Consider the following 16,854-nt stretch of genomic DNA (forward strand, 5'->3'; position numbering starts at 1 on the left):
TGGCTTCCCTTGGCATCCATGAATACACTTCACTTCTCAGATACAGTGCATTCGGAAAGAATTCAGACGGCTTGACTTTTTCCACATTTTTTACATTAATCTTATTCTAAAATGCATCAAATATTTTTCCATACATCAATCTACACACAATACCTCAATGACAAAGCATGAACAGGTTGAGACATTTTTGCTAATTAATACAAAAAAATGTAAAAATGGAAATATGATATTTACATATTGAGCATTCAGACTCTTTACTCAGTACTTTGTTGAAGCACCTTTGGCAGCGATTACAGCCTTGAGACTGTTGGATATGATGCTACAAGCTTGGCACACGTGTATTTGGGGAGTTTCTTCCATTCTTCTTTGCATATCCTCTCAAGCTCTGTCAGGTTGGATGGGGAGCATTGCTGCACAGCTATTTTCAGGTCTCTCCAGAGATGTTGATCCGGTTGAAGTCAAGGCTCTGGCTGGACCACTCAAGGACATTCAGAGACTTGTCCTGAAGCGTTGTCTTGGCTGTGTGCTTAGGGTAGTAAACCTTTGCCCCAGTGAGGTCGTGAGCGCTCTGGAGTAGGTTTTCATCAAGGATCTCTCTGTACTTTCCTTCTTTCATCTTTGCCTCGATCCTGACCAGTCTCCCAGTCCCTGCTGCTGAAAACATCCCCACAGCATGATGCTGCCACCACCATGCTTCACCGTAGGGATGTTGCCAGGTTTCGTCCAGTGATGCTTTGCTTTCAGGCCAAAGTTTCATCTTGGTTTCATCAGACCAGAGAATCTTGTTTCTCATGGTCCAAGAGTTCTTTAGGTGCCATTTGGCAAACTACAAGCGGGCTGTCATGTGCCTTTTTATGGAGGAGTAGCTTCCGTCTGGCCACTCTAATGTAAAGACCTGATTGGTGGCATGCTGCAGAGATGGTTGTCATTCTGGAAGGTTTGCCCATCTCCACAGAGGAACCCTGGAGCTTTGTCAGAGTGACCATCGGGTTCTTGGTCACCTCCTGACCAAGGCCCTTCTCCCCCGATTGCTCAACTTGGCCGGGTGGCCAGCTCTAGGAAGAGTCTTGGTGGTTGAAAAATCTTCCATTTAAGAATGATGGAGGCCACTGTGTTCTTGGGGACCTTTAATGCTGCAAACATTTTGTGTCCTTCCCCAGATCAGTGCCTCGACACAATCCTGTCCCTTCAGCTCTAAGGACAATTCCTTCGACATGTTTGCACTTTCAACTGTGGGACTTTATATAGACAGGTGTGTGCCTTTCCAAATCATGTCAATCAATTGAATTTACCACAGGTGTTCTCAATCAAGTTGTAGAAACATCTCGAGGATGATCAATGGAAATGGGATGCACCTGAGCTCAATTTCAAGTCTCATAGCAAAGGGTCTGAATACTTATGTAAATGAGATGTTCTTTGGTGAATTTGCTAACATTTCTAGCTTTGTCATTATGGGGTGTTGTGTGTGTGTCAATTGAGGGCCATTTTTAAAAATCCATTTTTAAAAAGGCTGTAACGAATGAAGAAAAGGCAAGAGGTCTGAATACTTGCAGAATGCACTGTATGCAAGGGATAATGAACACGGGGCTATATGTTGTTCTATGGAAAATAATGAACGACGAGGAAAGTGTGAACTGACCTTATACAGAGATGCATTATTTTCCAGAGAACGCATAGAGCCCCGAGTTGATTATTCCTTTTATACCATGGCTATAATTGAACACATTTGCCTCCCAGTAGGATCAGAGTTCTCTTTTCCGGTAGGGGAGTTTCAGATTTCTGCCTACTTGGCAGGTGTAAAGTGTCTATGCTTTGAGTATCCTGAGGGGTGGCCAGTCCTCTTCTGGCTGTGACGGGTGGAGATTATAACAGAACATGGCCAAGATGTTCAAACTATCATGGATGACCAGCAGAGTCTAATAATAATAATCACCACAGCGGTTGTAGAGAGTGCAACAGGTCAGCAACAAGTAAATGTCAGTTGGCCTTACATAGCCGAGCATTCATAGTTAGAGACGGCAGGTGCGCTAGAGAGAGAGTCGAAAACAGCAGGTCCGGGACAAGGTAGCACGTCCTGTGAACAGGTCAGGGTTCCATAGCAGCCCAGGCAGAACAGTTAAAACTGGAGCAGGAGCACGACTAGATGGACTGGGGACAGCAAGGAGTCATCAGGCCAGCTAGTCCTGAGGCATGGTCCCAGGGCTCAGTTCCTCTGGAAGGGGAGGGAGAGAGAGAATTAGAGGGAGCATACTTAAATTCACTCAGGACACCGGATAAGACAGGAGAAATACTCCAGACATAACAGACTGACCCTAGCCCTGCCGACACAAACAATTACAGCATAAATACTGGAGGCTGAGACAGGAGGGGTTGGGAGACACTGTGGCCCCGTCAGACAATACCCCAGACAGGGCCAACCAGGCAGGATATAACCCCACCTACTTTGCCAAAGCACAGCCCCCACACCACTAGAGGGATATCTTCAAACCACCAACTTACTACCCTGAGACAAGGCTGAGTATAGCCCACAAAGATCTCCCACCATGGCACGAACCAGAGGGGCCCCCAGTTGCAGGTTCAAACTTGTCTGACTTGGGTTCTCAGTCCCCAGCCATAGTGCTAGGCCCCCAGTCCTCAGCCATTCTAGGTCCACAGTCTCTTGCACTAGTGGTTCCTAAGTTTGCTGCTCTGCCAGGCCATAGGCACCCTACCCAGCTAGGCCCCATGTTTGCTTCACCAGGTCTGCAGTCTGCTGCCCTGCTCAGACTTAGTTGGTAGGTACTTGCCGAGCTTGCTAGGTTTAGGACCTCCTTCCATTCTAGGCCCAGAGCTTGTTGTACAAGGCTTGCTGTCTCCACGGTTCCTCAGCCTACCAGGCTTAGAGCTTCCTGTCCTGCTGGGCCAAAAGTTCTGTGCTAGGTTCTCAGTCCTCAGCCCCCCTTGGCCCTCATTCGCTAGCACTAGGTCCTCAGTCTCGTGCTGTCCTAGCTGTGCTCTCCTATCCCTCAGTTGTTGCCCCTGTCAGGTCTAGAGTCATTTTCCTTGATAGGTCCAGAGTAAGTTTCCCTGTCAAGTCCAGAATCAGTTTCCCTGTCAGGTCCAGAATCAGTTTCCCTGTCTGGTCCAATGTTATCAGCACTTGTCTCCCAGCCTTCAGTCGTTCTGGTTTTGCTGTCTCCAGCACTAGTCGGCTCTCAGTCTACTGTTCCGCCAGGCTATAAGTTATTTTCCCCTGTAGGTCTGCAGCCTCTGCCCTCAGTTGGTCCACAGCCTTAGTTAGCAAGCAGTCAGCTCCCTCAGTGCTACACGCTAAATCTCTTGCCCTAATTTTAGGCCCTGGGTCTCCCATCCACTAAACCCCGAGTTATCTATTCCTCTAGGTGTGCAGTCCCTGCTCCTAGCCAGTTCGCAGCCCCCAGCCCCAGCCGGCGCCCAGTCGCCTATACTAGCGCTAGGCTACAAGTTCCCTGCTTGGATAGGTTTGCAGCCTCCCACCATACCTGGCTTGCAGTCCTCAGCTTTAGGGGATGACAGTTCAGGGGAATTACTGCTGAATTTCCTGCCCTGCTAGGCCCTCAACCCCCTGACCTGGGAGACCCATGTTCCCTGACCCAGGTGGCCTGCTTTCTCCAGTTCTGGAGGGCCACCTGGCTCCTGAATTGGAAGACCCTCCTGCATTGCACCTGTGTAACCACCTGACTTTATCTCTGGGGACCAGCCGGCCCCTGCCTCTAGATCCCCGAGGAGCCTTGCCTATGGGTCTCTACCTGCTCCACCATGCGAGCCATCGCCTTCAGCAGTGGTGAGTTTCCAACCTCAGCCATTGAGCTAACAATGACAGTCGTGATATTGACTGTCATTGACAATAATAACTGCTTGGTAATGACACTTTGCTAGAGATAGATATCTTGTTACATCTAACTTATTTGTACTGTCGTCAGCTGGTAGCATTGTTTACCTGTTGGCCAGCTCATGCAAGTTGTCTAATTACAGAATTTGCAGGTCACTGTTGCATGATTGTAGCTACAATCGGAAGTGTTATGTGCCTTTTGAAATTACTGCAAGAGAGTATCTTATTGTCAAGCTAAAGCAAATTAAGTTGTGGAAGATTCTCGAAGGCCTGGTGTGCTCGAGCATGCACACTTGATATAAGGCCTTGGCCTAGTAATTAAAAATAACGGTGCCTCCTAGGATCCTATAGGATCTCTCTGTAGCTGGTTGGAGAGACAGATGTAAATCCATCACACCTGACTCAATAATCAACTAATCATGATCTTCAGTTTAGAACACAGTTTGTTTAATCAACTTTTTAAGCAGTGTTTGCTTGGGATGGGGGAAAGAGAGTGACACTGCTCCGGTCCCTCGAGGACTGGAGTTTCCCATTTCTAATATAGGCCTGATTGTGTAGCTTGCATTTCCAGTGTTAATATGCATGTTTATCTCCTTTCTTTTCTAGAAACCACAAGATTTCTACATTGATATGAGTGTGCCCATATATGGAGTTCCTGCTCTGGGCCATTACCGTACAGAAGACAAAGCCCATATATGGAAATCCTGCTGCAGATTAAGACCTGTGGTCTGAAGCTTCAAGCTCTCCTGCATTATAAGCAACACGTTCAGTGTGGTTGAGTTATGCAAATTGTGTGCAGAGCTGATAACTGTGGTTTCCTTTTTCAGCGAGTTGTGTTTGGGTGGAGGGGTTCTTGCCAGACAGCCTGTAGCAAGTCAGAACCTCAAAAAAAAGGCACTTAACCCTAATTTCTCTAGTCACACTGATTGAAGACATTTAATGTTGAGTTTAATGTAAAAATATACATATTTTAAAAAGGAACTCTATAAACCAGTACTTTTTTGGTTCAAACTTAATTTTGCTGGTTGGAAAGGGGATAAAAACAGTTATGTTCAGAAATGATTTGAAAATGATTTCGGTTCCAACCTCCGTACAACTGTTGGTTGATTAAACAAGATGATTCAGGTGAGTGAGGCGGGCTTGTGACTAATGAAGATTGGATGCAGGTCAGCAAATTGGCATGGTCACTGCTCTATGACCATGTATGGAGTCCCTTCATAATGATCGCATGGCAATGCGAATGTCGGTAACCATGTACAGAGCTGGTCACTGTGGTTTCCTTTTTCAGCAAGCTGTAAAGTGACACATCTCTCATAAATTGTGGGTTTGTGTTTGTCGCAGTGGCGACAAAGAGTGGAATGATGACTGATAAGTTCACAGGATGTTTCTTTATCTTAACCACAATGCATCTGCTCATTGTATCCCATTGATTTATGGTGTTGAAGGTAGTGTTGCTGTTGTGAAGTATCTTCATCGCTTGTTGTTATCTATAGCACGGCAGGATACTTTTGTTCCAGTCCAGCTTCTTGGTGAAACACTCCTTCAAACTAATCGTGGTCAAGATTGAAGTCCATTAACATTTGGTTGATTAGTTGAATCAGGTGTTATAGATTGTTTACCTAATCAGCCCATTTATTTATTCCAGACTGTGAATACAGTAAGGCATCATGTCATACTGGAGTGAGGGTGGTAAACAGGAAAGGTGGTTGGTTGAGAAGGTAGGAGAACTAGCCCAAGGTGCCTGCATAGTCATAGGTTACTATAGTTGAGGTCAGATGAGGATATACAGTGCATTCGAAAAATATTGAGACCCCTATCCTTTTTCCACATTTTGTGACATTACAGCCTTATTATTAAATGGATTAAGTCAAAAATACTCAATCTACACACAATACCCCATAATGACAAAGCGAAAACAGGAACCTGCCACTATCTCTACAGTAAGCAGTGTGGTGGCAGCAACATCATGCTGTGGATGTTTTTCAGTGGCAGGGACTGGGAGACTAGTCAGGATCGAAGGAAATATGAACAGAGCAAAATACACAGAGATCCTTGATGAAAACCTGCCTCAGAGCGCTCAGGACCTCATACTGGGGCAAAGGTTCACCTTCCAATAGGACAACACCCTTCAGCACACAGCCAAGACATGCAGGAGTAGGTTTTGGGACAAGTGTCCGAATGTCCTTGAGTGGTCTAGCTAGAGCCTGGACTTGAACCTGATTGAACATCTCTGGAGAGACTTGAAAATCGCTGTGCAGCGACACTCCCATCCAACCTGACAGAGCTTGAGAGGATATGCAAATAAGAATGGGTGTTATACCCAAGAATAGTAGAGGCTGTAATCGCTGCCAATGGTGCTTCATCAAAGCACTGAGTAAAGGGTCTGAATAATTCTGTATAAAAAATATATACATTTGCAAAAATACCTAAACTGCTTTCCTTTTTTCATTATGGGGTATTGTGTGTAGATTGATGAGCGGAGGAAAAAGTATGTCATCCATTTTGGAATAAGGCTGTAATGTAATAATATGTGGAGTAATTCAGAGGGTCTAAATACTTCCCGAATCTACTCTAACAGTAATTTAGTCATTAGTCAACAAGCACCAGGCAAACTCTCACCAACTAGAGAGAGAAAACAGAGCTGGACTGACACAACAGTTGCTTCCTGGCTGTCATAATATCAAACTCCTCCTTGAGCTGCCTGAGCAGCGCAATGATCACAGAGGTGGAAGGCTGTGGCTTACCTTCCCTACCATTTGTGGTCTGTGGGCCTGGTAAACTGCCGTTAGTGGCTTAGCGTCCTATTTCAGTCATGAGTTGAAGTTGGAGTCACTTAGTTAATACTACAGAATGTGGCATTAATGTTGTTACTGTTGTGTTCTGTCATATCATTGATAGTTGTTTGGTATCAGATCTGAGGATGCAAAGCACTTCAAGTCAAGTTTACCAGGCCCACTAATCTCTCGTGGACAGACTACATGAACATTAATCTGACCAATTACTCAGGAATTTAGTTCTGGGTTAACCGAGATTACAGGCCCGCAGACCACAGCCCACACAATGATGTAGTCACACCATTTAATCATTCTGAATACTGTTACATGAGACAGAAAGAGAGTGTATCCTTTCACGGTATAACCTGCCTGCCCCCCTTAGTCCTTAGCTCTGACATGGACCCAGTTCCCTTTCAGCCAGACAGGCAAGTAGACTTGAGGTAGAGAGAGAGGATGCCATCAAACATAATGACAAATAAGTAGGTGTATGGCATTTCAAACGTGTACACCTCTACTCACAAAGAGTTTAGTCACAGAAGCACATTTTCAGATGTGGCATAAAGCTCATGATTTGTGTGTATGATATATATTTACCATTTGGCATGGAGCTACCTCATTCTTCTGTTTTGAGTAGTGTTTCAAGTTGACCTTTCCAACTGGTTTGAGGGACAGAAACGTGACCGTGACTTAGCCTTGGACCATCATTGGGAGACTTGGTGGTTTCCTGGTTGTGGTCCTGTGTCCCTCTACAATCTCCACACTTCCTGTGGGGAAGTGGTTCATTCGCATTGCTGCTCATTTAATCATTCCCTGGATGCTTGTAATATTTTTTATTACAACTTGTCAGACACTCCTAACCCTCCTTGTAATAACCCTGTTTATTTGCCCTGATATCTAACAGTAGTCTGTTATCCACAGCTATCTGCTCATTGTTTTCTAAAGTCTCTGGAAATGTGAAAGTTGTGAATCTGTTTTAGATTATAGTAGTGAAGTGTTTATTCTTCTTTAGTAGGCCTTATGTATTTAGCTCAGACTGAAGGTACTGTGATGTCTCCTGTTTCCGACTGGTGTCAGAGAGGACAGCACTGTGATCCAGAACCTTCTATTTAACTAAACAGTCTGGTGGCTGGTTGACATGTTGTGCATAGTAAGGTGGTCACTGTGGCTTCCTTTTTGTGAGCTGTAAAAGTACAGGATAGAATGATATCATTTTGTGTTGGGGAGGGGCTGAGAGTGTTGCGTGAGTGCTGAGAAGAGGCTGGTTGAGGTAACAACAGTATTCTTCTCCTGCAGAGATTGTTTAACTGAATATTTGGAGGTGAAGCTGTAACGTAATCAGAGGAAAACTGAGTATGAAGCATATTACGATTCATAATAGCATCGCACCTTTGTGATAGTCTGCCACAGACGGGTGGTTATGCTTTTGAGATATTTGTGTTGTCAGAGCTGACAGAGGGTGGGTCTGGAGATGTACAGTGGAGCCTGCCTTAGGCCATCATGGGGAAGCTGATTTGTATTTTTTCTGGGTGGAGACAAAATGTGGAAAAGGTCAAGGGGTCTGAATACTTCCCAAGGCAATGTATATTTCAGTCTTTCATCTCAGCATAGAAGCAGAATGCAACAAACAGTCAGGTCAAGTGACTGTATGAAAGCCAGCTAAGTGGCTGTATAAAGTGACTGATCACGCGACTGTGTGATCACGCTCTCTGTAGCTGATGTGAGTAAGACCTTTAAAACCTTTTTTGTGACTAGGGGCAGTATTTTCATTTTTGGAAAAATAACGTTCCCGTAGTAAATGGGATATTTTCTCAGGATAAGATGCTAGAATATGCATATAATTGACAGCTTAGGATAGAAAACACTAAAGTTTCCAAAACTGTAAAAATATTGTCTGAGTATAACAGAACGGACGTTGCAGGCGAAAGCCTGAGAAAAATCCAATCCGGAAGTGCCTCATGTTTTGAAAGCGCTGCGTTGCAATGCGTCCCTATTGAGCAGTGAATGGGCTATCAACCAGATTACTTTTTCTCTGTATTCCACTTAAGGTGTCTACAGCATTGTGACGTAGTTTTACACATTTATGTTGAAGAATACCCGTAAGCGGCTACATTGCGCAACTGGTCACCTGATGGAACCCAGAGTGACTCTTGCATAAAATACAGAGGTAGCCATTATTCCAATCGGTCCTACTGAAAAACCAATTGTCCCGGTGGATATATTATCGAATAGATATTTGAAAACACCTTAAGGATTGATTATAAACAACGTTTGCCATGTTACACATTCACACACACAGTTGTAGGCGCAGAGGGAGCACAGCATACCGAGACAGCGTGTCACTACACTCCACATTAAAGATACACAGGCCCTCTCTGATACACAGTTATGATTGCTAAGCTGATATGTGGTAATCCCTGATATACAGTGCATTCGGAAAGTTTTCAAACCCCTTCACTTTTCCCACGATGTGTTACGTTACGGCCTTATTCAAAAATTGCTTAAATTGTTTTAGTTCCTTATTGATCTACACACAATACACTAATGGCAAAGCAAAAACAGGTTTTTAGATTTTTTTTGCAGATGTATAATAACATTTTTAAAAGAAATGTATTTTCAGAACTATTCAGACCCTTTGATATGAGACTAAATTGAGCTCAGGTGCATCCTGTTTTCATTGATCATCCTTGAGATGTTTCTACAACTTTATTGGAGCCCATCTCTATGGTAAACTCAATTGATTGGACATGATATGGAAAGGCACACACCTGTCTATATAAGGTCCCACAGTTGACAGTGCATGTCAGAGCAAAAACCAAGCCATAAGGTTGAAGGAATTGTCTGTATAGCTCCGAGACAGGATTGTGTCGACGCAGAGCAGGCCTGGGGACACGGGTGCAAAAAGGGACCTTTGCCCCCTCAGTTTTGTATCCCTAATCTGTTCCACAATCTGCCCCTCCAACATGGCCAACCAATTTGTTGTGTATGCTTCATTCATGCATCTCCCTGCACACCTCAGTCATGCACATTTTACCAGTTGAAAAAAAAGAATTCGGATTGGCCTTTACAATTGAAGGGCGGGGTCAATTTGTTCTTTTTTTTGTTACCTTTATTTAACTAGGCAAGTCAGTTAAGAACAAATTCTTATTTTCATTGACGGCCTAGGAACAGTGGGTTAACTGCCTGTTCAGGGGCAGAACGACAGATTTGTACCTTGTCAGCTCAGGATTTGAACTTGAACCTCCCGGTTACTAGTCCAACTCTCTAACCACTAGCATGGCCTCACCAGTTTTATAAACAGATTGTACAGATACTCTTTTGTGTTGTGCTGTGTAAATAAACACATGCCCAGCCAGTGATCCCAGTTCTTTGGTGTTATTTATTCTGACATTAGACAAGGGAAGCGCACATACGATGAGAAGCACTTGCAATTACAGCACCTTGCAAACACTATCAATAGTAAAAACACTATATATATATATATATATAAATAAAACATCACATAATTATTAACTCCACATGTTTCAATCAACCATACAGATGTGCAAAACACACAAACTTGGTGAATCAAAGAGTATGTGGTTTAAAATGGCAGGACCCTCTGTAGGTCTGTCACTGAGATCTCTCCCTGATTATACTTCCAGGCCCTAGGAATCCCAAGACACTCATGTACCCTGCTGCAAAAGTGCAGAGTAAAAGCTATCAAAATGTAACAACCTGGTTTTCTAACAGAGCTTACTGTTTCCTCAAGTTAAACCATAGACAACATTCAGGTCAATCACTTCCTCTTTTCCTTGTCTTACACAATATCAACCTGTCTCTTTAATAACTTTAACTGGGTCTGGTGCTGCTCTGAGTGGACTTCTGAAGTGGACCTCTGATGTGGACATCAGACAACACCTGTGAAGACGAGCACAACAAAAAAGACCATTCAAATACATTTGCCAAAAGAGAGCTCTTCAATGATAATATACTGTACAGTGCCTTCGGAAAGTATTCAGACCCCTTGACTTTTTCCATGTTACAGAATTTCTCATCAATTTACACACAATACCACATAATGACAAAGCAAAAACAGGCTTTTAGAGACTTTTGCTAATTGATTAAAAAATGTAATATTACATTTATGGAAGTATTCAGACTCTTTACTCAGTACTTTGTTGAAGCACGTTTGGCAGTGATTACAGCATAGAGTCTTCTTGGGTATGACGCTACAAGCTTGTCCCATAGCCACTCATGTGTTGTCTTGGCTGTGTGCTTAGGTGAACCTTCACCCCAGTCTGAGGTCCTGAGCACTCTGGAGCAGGTTTTCATCAAGGATATCTCTGTAGGATAGCTCTGTTCAATTTTGCCTCGATCCTAACTAGTCTCCCAGTCCTTGCCGCTGAAAAACATCCCCACAGCATGCTGCCACCACCATGCTTCACCTTAGGGATGGTAAAAGGTTTCCTCCAGACATGATGCTTGGCATTCAGGCCAACGAGTTCAATCTTGGTTTCATCAGACCAGAGAATCTTGTTTCTCATGGTCTGAGTGTAAGAACCGACACTGGAGTAGAGAAGCAGGTACGGTTAGTCAAACATTTAATCGAACAGACATGGAACAAGACAGGAACAGCATCAGCACACGGGTATACAAGGACATATGATAAACAATGCTGGGCCTCCCGGGTGGCGCAGTGGTTAAGGGTGCTCTACTGCAGCGCCAGCTGTGCCACCAGAGACTCTGGGTTTGCGCCCAAGCTTTGTCTCAACCGGCCGCGACCGGGAGGTCCGTGGGGCGACGCACAATTGGCCTAGCGTCGTCCGGGTTAGGGAGGGTTTGGCCGGTAGGGATGTCCTTGTCTCATCGCGCACCAGCGACTCCTGTGGCGGGCCAGGCGCAGTGCGCGCTAACCAAGGTTGCCAGGTGCACGGTGTTTCCTCAGACACATTGGTGCGGCTGGCTTCCGGGTTGGATGGCGCTGTGTTAAGAAGCAGTGCGGCTTGGTTGGGTTGTGTATGGGAGGACGCATGACTTTCAACCTTCGTCTCTCCCGAGCCCGTACGGGAGTTGTAGAGATGAGACAAGATAGTAGCTACTAAACAATTGGATACCACGAAATTGGGGAGAAAGGGAGTAAAATTCAACAACAAAAACAGAAAAAAAGAAAAGACAATCAATGCTGAAGCGTGGAACAAAGCGGGGAACAGAGATATAGGGGAGGTAATGACAGAGGTGATTGAGTCCAGGTGAGTCCAATAATCACTGATGCGCGTGACGGGGGAAGGCAGGTGTGCATAATGATTGTGGCAGGAGTGCGTAATGCTGGGGAGCATGGCGCCCTCGAGCGCCATGGGGAAGAGCGGGAGCAGGCGTGACATTGAAAGTCTTTAGGTGCCTTTTGGAAAACTCCAAGCGGGTTGTCATGTGCCTTTTACTGAGGAGTGGCTTCCATATGGCCAGTTTAAAATAAAAGCCTGTTTAGTGGAGTGCTGCAGAGATGGTTGACCTTCTGGAAGTTTCTCCCATTTCCACAGAGGAACTCTAGAGCTCTGTCAGAGTGGCCATCGGGTTTTTTTTTTTTTTTTTTAACCTTTATTTAACTAGGCAAGTCAGTTAAGAACAAATTCTTATTTTCAATGACGGCCTAGGAACAGTGGGTTAACTGCCTGTTCAGGGGCAGAACGACAGATTTGTACCATGTCAGCTCGTGGGTTCTTGGACACCTCCCTGACCAAGGGCCTTCTCCCTGATTGCTCAGTTTGGCCAGGGGGCCAGATCTAGGAAGAGTCTTGGAGGTTCCAAACTTCTTCCATTTAAGAATGATGGAAGCCACTGTGTTCTTGGAGATCTTCAATGCTGTAGAAATATTTTGGTACCCTTCCCCATATCTGTGCCTCAACACAATCATGTCTCGGAGCTCTACGGATAATTCCTTCGACCTCATGGCTTGGTTTTTGTACAGACATGCACTGTCAACTGTGGGACCGTATATAGACAGGCCTTTCCAAATCATGTCCAAACAATTGAGTTTACGACAAGTGGACTCCAATCAAGTTGAAGAAACATCACCAAGGATGATCAATGGAAACAGGATGGATAGGAGCTGCATTTCGAGTCTCATAAAGGGTCTGAATACTTATGTAAATAAGGTATTTCTGTTTTTGAACTTGCAAAACATTTTAAAACCTGTTTTTGCTTCATCATTATGGGGTATTTTGTGTAGATTGCTGATTATTTTTTAAATATATATAATCCATTTTATAATAAGACTGTAACGTAACTAAATGCGGAAAAACCCAAGGGGTCTGAATACTCTACGAAGGGCACTGTATATTTCAGTCACACAGCTCAGCTTAGAAGCAGAAGGCAACAAACAGGTAGGTGCCCAGGCTAAGTAAGTGACTGTATAAACACCAGCAAAATATATGTGTGTGTTAGTAAGTTAGAATGTGTAATTTAAACCTGTTCTCTCTTATGGAAAGGGACATGTTTAGCCAGGAAACTCTGTACCCCCCTCCCCGCTCACTTGATCTGGTCCTTCTGCGCAAAACAACAGTGAGTATGAAGATGATGGAGAAGGCAATTAGGATTGACACAATAGTGATTATTGTTTCCTTGGATAACCTGCCAGTGCCATCAGTGGTCATTGTGGGGCAATTGGATCTGTGTGTGGGAGAGGAGGACAGGGGGAGCAGTTGAAGGACAAAGAAAACAAATGATCATCATCTAACACTGTTAAACACTACTACTATCTTCAGATCAGATTTTTGGAATTTGGAAGTCTCTATCACACACGAGCAAGAACTCAGTTTGTCTCTTTTATTTTTGGTGCACACGATCTTGAGCTGAGCATTGCTGTTCTGTGGGGTTCTGTGGGTTTCTGCACTCACCAGGACTCCAAGCTGAACCTCCAGCTCCGTCTGTTGAAGACAAAACACATATAGAATACCCAGACTGCTGATCTCTGTTATGGAATTTGCTCTTGTAATGTAACATTACCATAAGATATGTTTTGTTTGAAATACAGTTTGAATATTGAATGGAACTCACCCATCTGATCAGTTGAAACAATGCCGGTGCAATCTGTAATGACAGTACAGGAATGATTAGTTGAAACAATGCTGGGACAATATGTAACAACAGTACAGGAATGATTAGTTGAAACAATGCTGGGACAATATGTAACAACAGTACAGGAATGATTAGTTGAAACAATGCTGGGACAATATGTAACAACAGTACAGGAATGATTAGTTGAAACAATTCTGGGACAATCAGTAAGGACAATACAGGCATGGTTAGTTGAAACAATTCTAGGACAATCTGTAATGACAGTAAAGGAATGATTAGTTGAAGCAATTCTGGGACAATCAGTAAGGACAATACAGGAATGGTTAGTTGAAACAATTCTAGGACAATCTGTAATGACACTACAGGAATGATTCCCTACAACAACAGAGAGCTGGATAAGCTGGGAAATGCTCATAGCAGTGACTGGTTTGAGACACTGCTCTAAAGCATCACGTCATGCTCTATAATAAACTACAACTTCCAACAGCCCCTTAGCATTAATAATTGACACCTATGACGATTTTCCAGAATTCTGCTTTGTTTGTTCCCTCTTTTGACTATCCTCTTCCCCAGGTTGTACTGTCATGGGCCCTCACAGAAACTCACTGGCTTCGATGACAGGCATGGAGCTGCCTTGGCCCTCAAAGGCTGGCTTGATGATCTTTGAGTCACACACAGCGTAGACCTTCTGGTTCTCAACACACAACAAGCATTTTCCAGATGGTGGAGGAGAGGTTGTGGGACAGGGAGGCAGCTTAGCCATTTCACCTCGTGACCACAGGGTTGAATTAGTCGTCAAATGGTCATAAACAGACTCAATATTTTGGCATTGAGTATCGTCACAGAGGTAACAGACAGAGGTCTTCTGAGCTGCAAGAGAGAATACAACAGGAAGAAGAGAGCTAGTTAAACAGAGCCCCCAGACAATATGAAATATCAGTTACTACACTTGGGTCAAAACACGACTATACAGTACTATACTATACATACTCACTGTGCTTTAATATACAAATATAGGAATTATTTTTATGGAATTAAAATGCCCAAATTAAATGGTGAGATCAAGTTGTCACCACTTTCATATTTCACTTTGAAACTTTCACTGACTGATCCGTGTTTCAGCACCAATACTTTGTGAAAATACTTTGTGAAACTGTGACAATCCGGGGAAGTGACTTATTTAGAGTGTATAAAACAAGGTACAGTATTCATTTCATGTTTACGCCATAATGAACACATGCATGGCAGGCCTGAGAACAGCTCACCTTCAATAGAAGCGCCAGATACAGCCCAGCCAGCCAGACATAGAGCCAGGCAGACTGCAAAAATCAAAATCAAGGGTTCACGCATGTGGATGTCACTACAAACACCCACTCGTGGTCTTGTTAACGGTGTCTCACTTTCAGTCATCTATATATGACTAAAACTCAAAACGCATTGTTGACTTACTTGGAAGTATCGATCCATTCATGTTTGGATGTTTCTGTGGAGTATCTGCAAATAAATAAATAAAACATTTAGTCTAGACATTATGTAAACCATTGCTGCCGTTCATCAATCTAATGTCCTCAAGAGTACTGAGCAGGGGGATCTAGGGGTGTGGGGTTACAAATATTTTGACAACTCAACAATGATTCTGTTCATGTCACGGTCCTCTGCCTCTCTCTCTCTCTCTCTCTCTCTCTCTCTCTCTCTCTCTCTCTCTCTCTCTCTCTCTCTCTCCTCTCTCTCTCTCTCTCTCTCTCTCTCTCTCTCTCTCTCGGCCTGATTGTCTGCGCCAGCTGGAACCACTTATCTTCCCTTTATATGTTCTGTAACCAGTGTTTCTTGTTGTCAGATCGTTGTTACTTCCCTGAGGTTGTGTCGTGTGTCTGTGCTCTTCTCTCGCCGCCCTTGTGTGGATTATCTGCTGTGCTCCTTCCTACCCATCCGGACACACTCCCTGGATTTCTCAGCACGCTATCATTGGAAGATGCGCCCCTAGTCCCTGGGTCGGATTCCGTCTGAGTACAGTCTGTCTGTCCTGTTGCTGTTGTAAACTGTATTCATTAAACCATCGTTGCTTGCATCTTGCATCCGCCTCTGTATTGTCACAGAACGATCTGACCATACCATGGATGCAGCGAGTTCAACGAGTCTGACCGAATTCATTTCCCGCAGTATCACGAGAATGGATCAACAAGAGGAGAACATCTCCAGCACAGATCGGGCAGTACAAGCCCTTGCGACGCAGGTATCCCAGCTGATCCAACAATTACAACATCTGAGGGGTTCCGCTGCGCCACCTACACCGGCAGTTCAACCCGCCCCGCCAGAGCCGGATTCCCAGCTAGAGCCACGGCTACCGACACCAGAGGGTTATTCAGGTGATCCTGACTATTGCAGAGCCTTTCTTACGAGATGTTCCATGCATTTCTCGTTGCAGCCACGGACCTTCAACCGTGAACAGTCTAAGGTAGCATTCATACTCACACTGCTATCAGGCAAAGCGGCTCTTTGGGGAACGGCGGTGTGGGCGAACCAGGACCCATGCTGCACCTCTTTCCAGACACTCTCCGAGGAGATGAGAAGGGTCTTCGATCGGGCCGTGGCGGGTAGGGAGGCGGCCAGACTACTCGCTGACCTTCGCCAAGGAGACCGTTCAGTATCGGAATACTCCATCCAATTCCGCACTCTGGCCGCAGAGTGTCAGTGGAACGAGGAGGCGCAGTGGGACATGTTCCTGCATGGGCTGGAGGACCGGATCCAGAAGGAGATTTATGTTCTGGACCTTCCCAGGAGTTTAAATGGACTAGTGGAACTAGCCTTGAGGGTCGACGCCCGTCTGAGTCGTATTGGCCGCCGAGCATGCCCTAACAGACCGTATAACGACACGGAGGGCGGGCATGCCAGCGGCGGGAACACGGCCAGTTCAGCCTCCGCTCACGAACCCATGCAGCTGGGGAGAGCTCGCCTCTCCCGGGAAGAGAGGGAGAGGCGGAGATCCCAAGGACTCTGTCTCTACTGTGGTAGAGCGGGCCACTTTATCCACTCCTGCCCGGTAAAAGATCAGGCCCGGTAGTAAACATGAGGCTACTATCGGGTGGTGTCACCACAGAGAAGACCTCATCTACTCTCCTCCCGGTAAGACTAAGATGGGCCACCCACACGCACGACACCCAAGCCTTACTGGACTCA

The 16,854-nt window shown here is 44.9% G+C and overlaps 1 long non-coding RNA gene across 1 annotated transcript; it reads right to left on the minus strand.

The window, feature by feature from the left end:
- Window positions 1–13,496: 13,496 nt before the first annotated feature.
- On the minus strand, window positions 13,497–14,372 carry LOC127910581 (uncharacterized). The gene is made up of 3 exons (XR_008075299.1): window positions 14,284–14,372; window positions 13,657–13,689; window positions 13,497–13,526 (listed from the first exon to the last, which is right to left on the minus strand). It is a non-coding gene; the product is annotated as an uncharacterized LOC127910581 (long non-coding RNA).
- Window positions 14,373–16,854: the final 2,482 nt, after the last annotated feature.

Source organism: Oncorhynchus keta, chromosome 22, assembly GCF_023373465.1.
Source record: "Oncorhynchus keta strain PuntledgeMale-10-30-2019 chromosome 22, Oket_V2, whole genome shotgun sequence".
Taxonomy (NCBI): domain Eukaryota; kingdom Metazoa; phylum Chordata; class Actinopteri; order Salmoniformes; family Salmonidae; genus Oncorhynchus; species Oncorhynchus keta.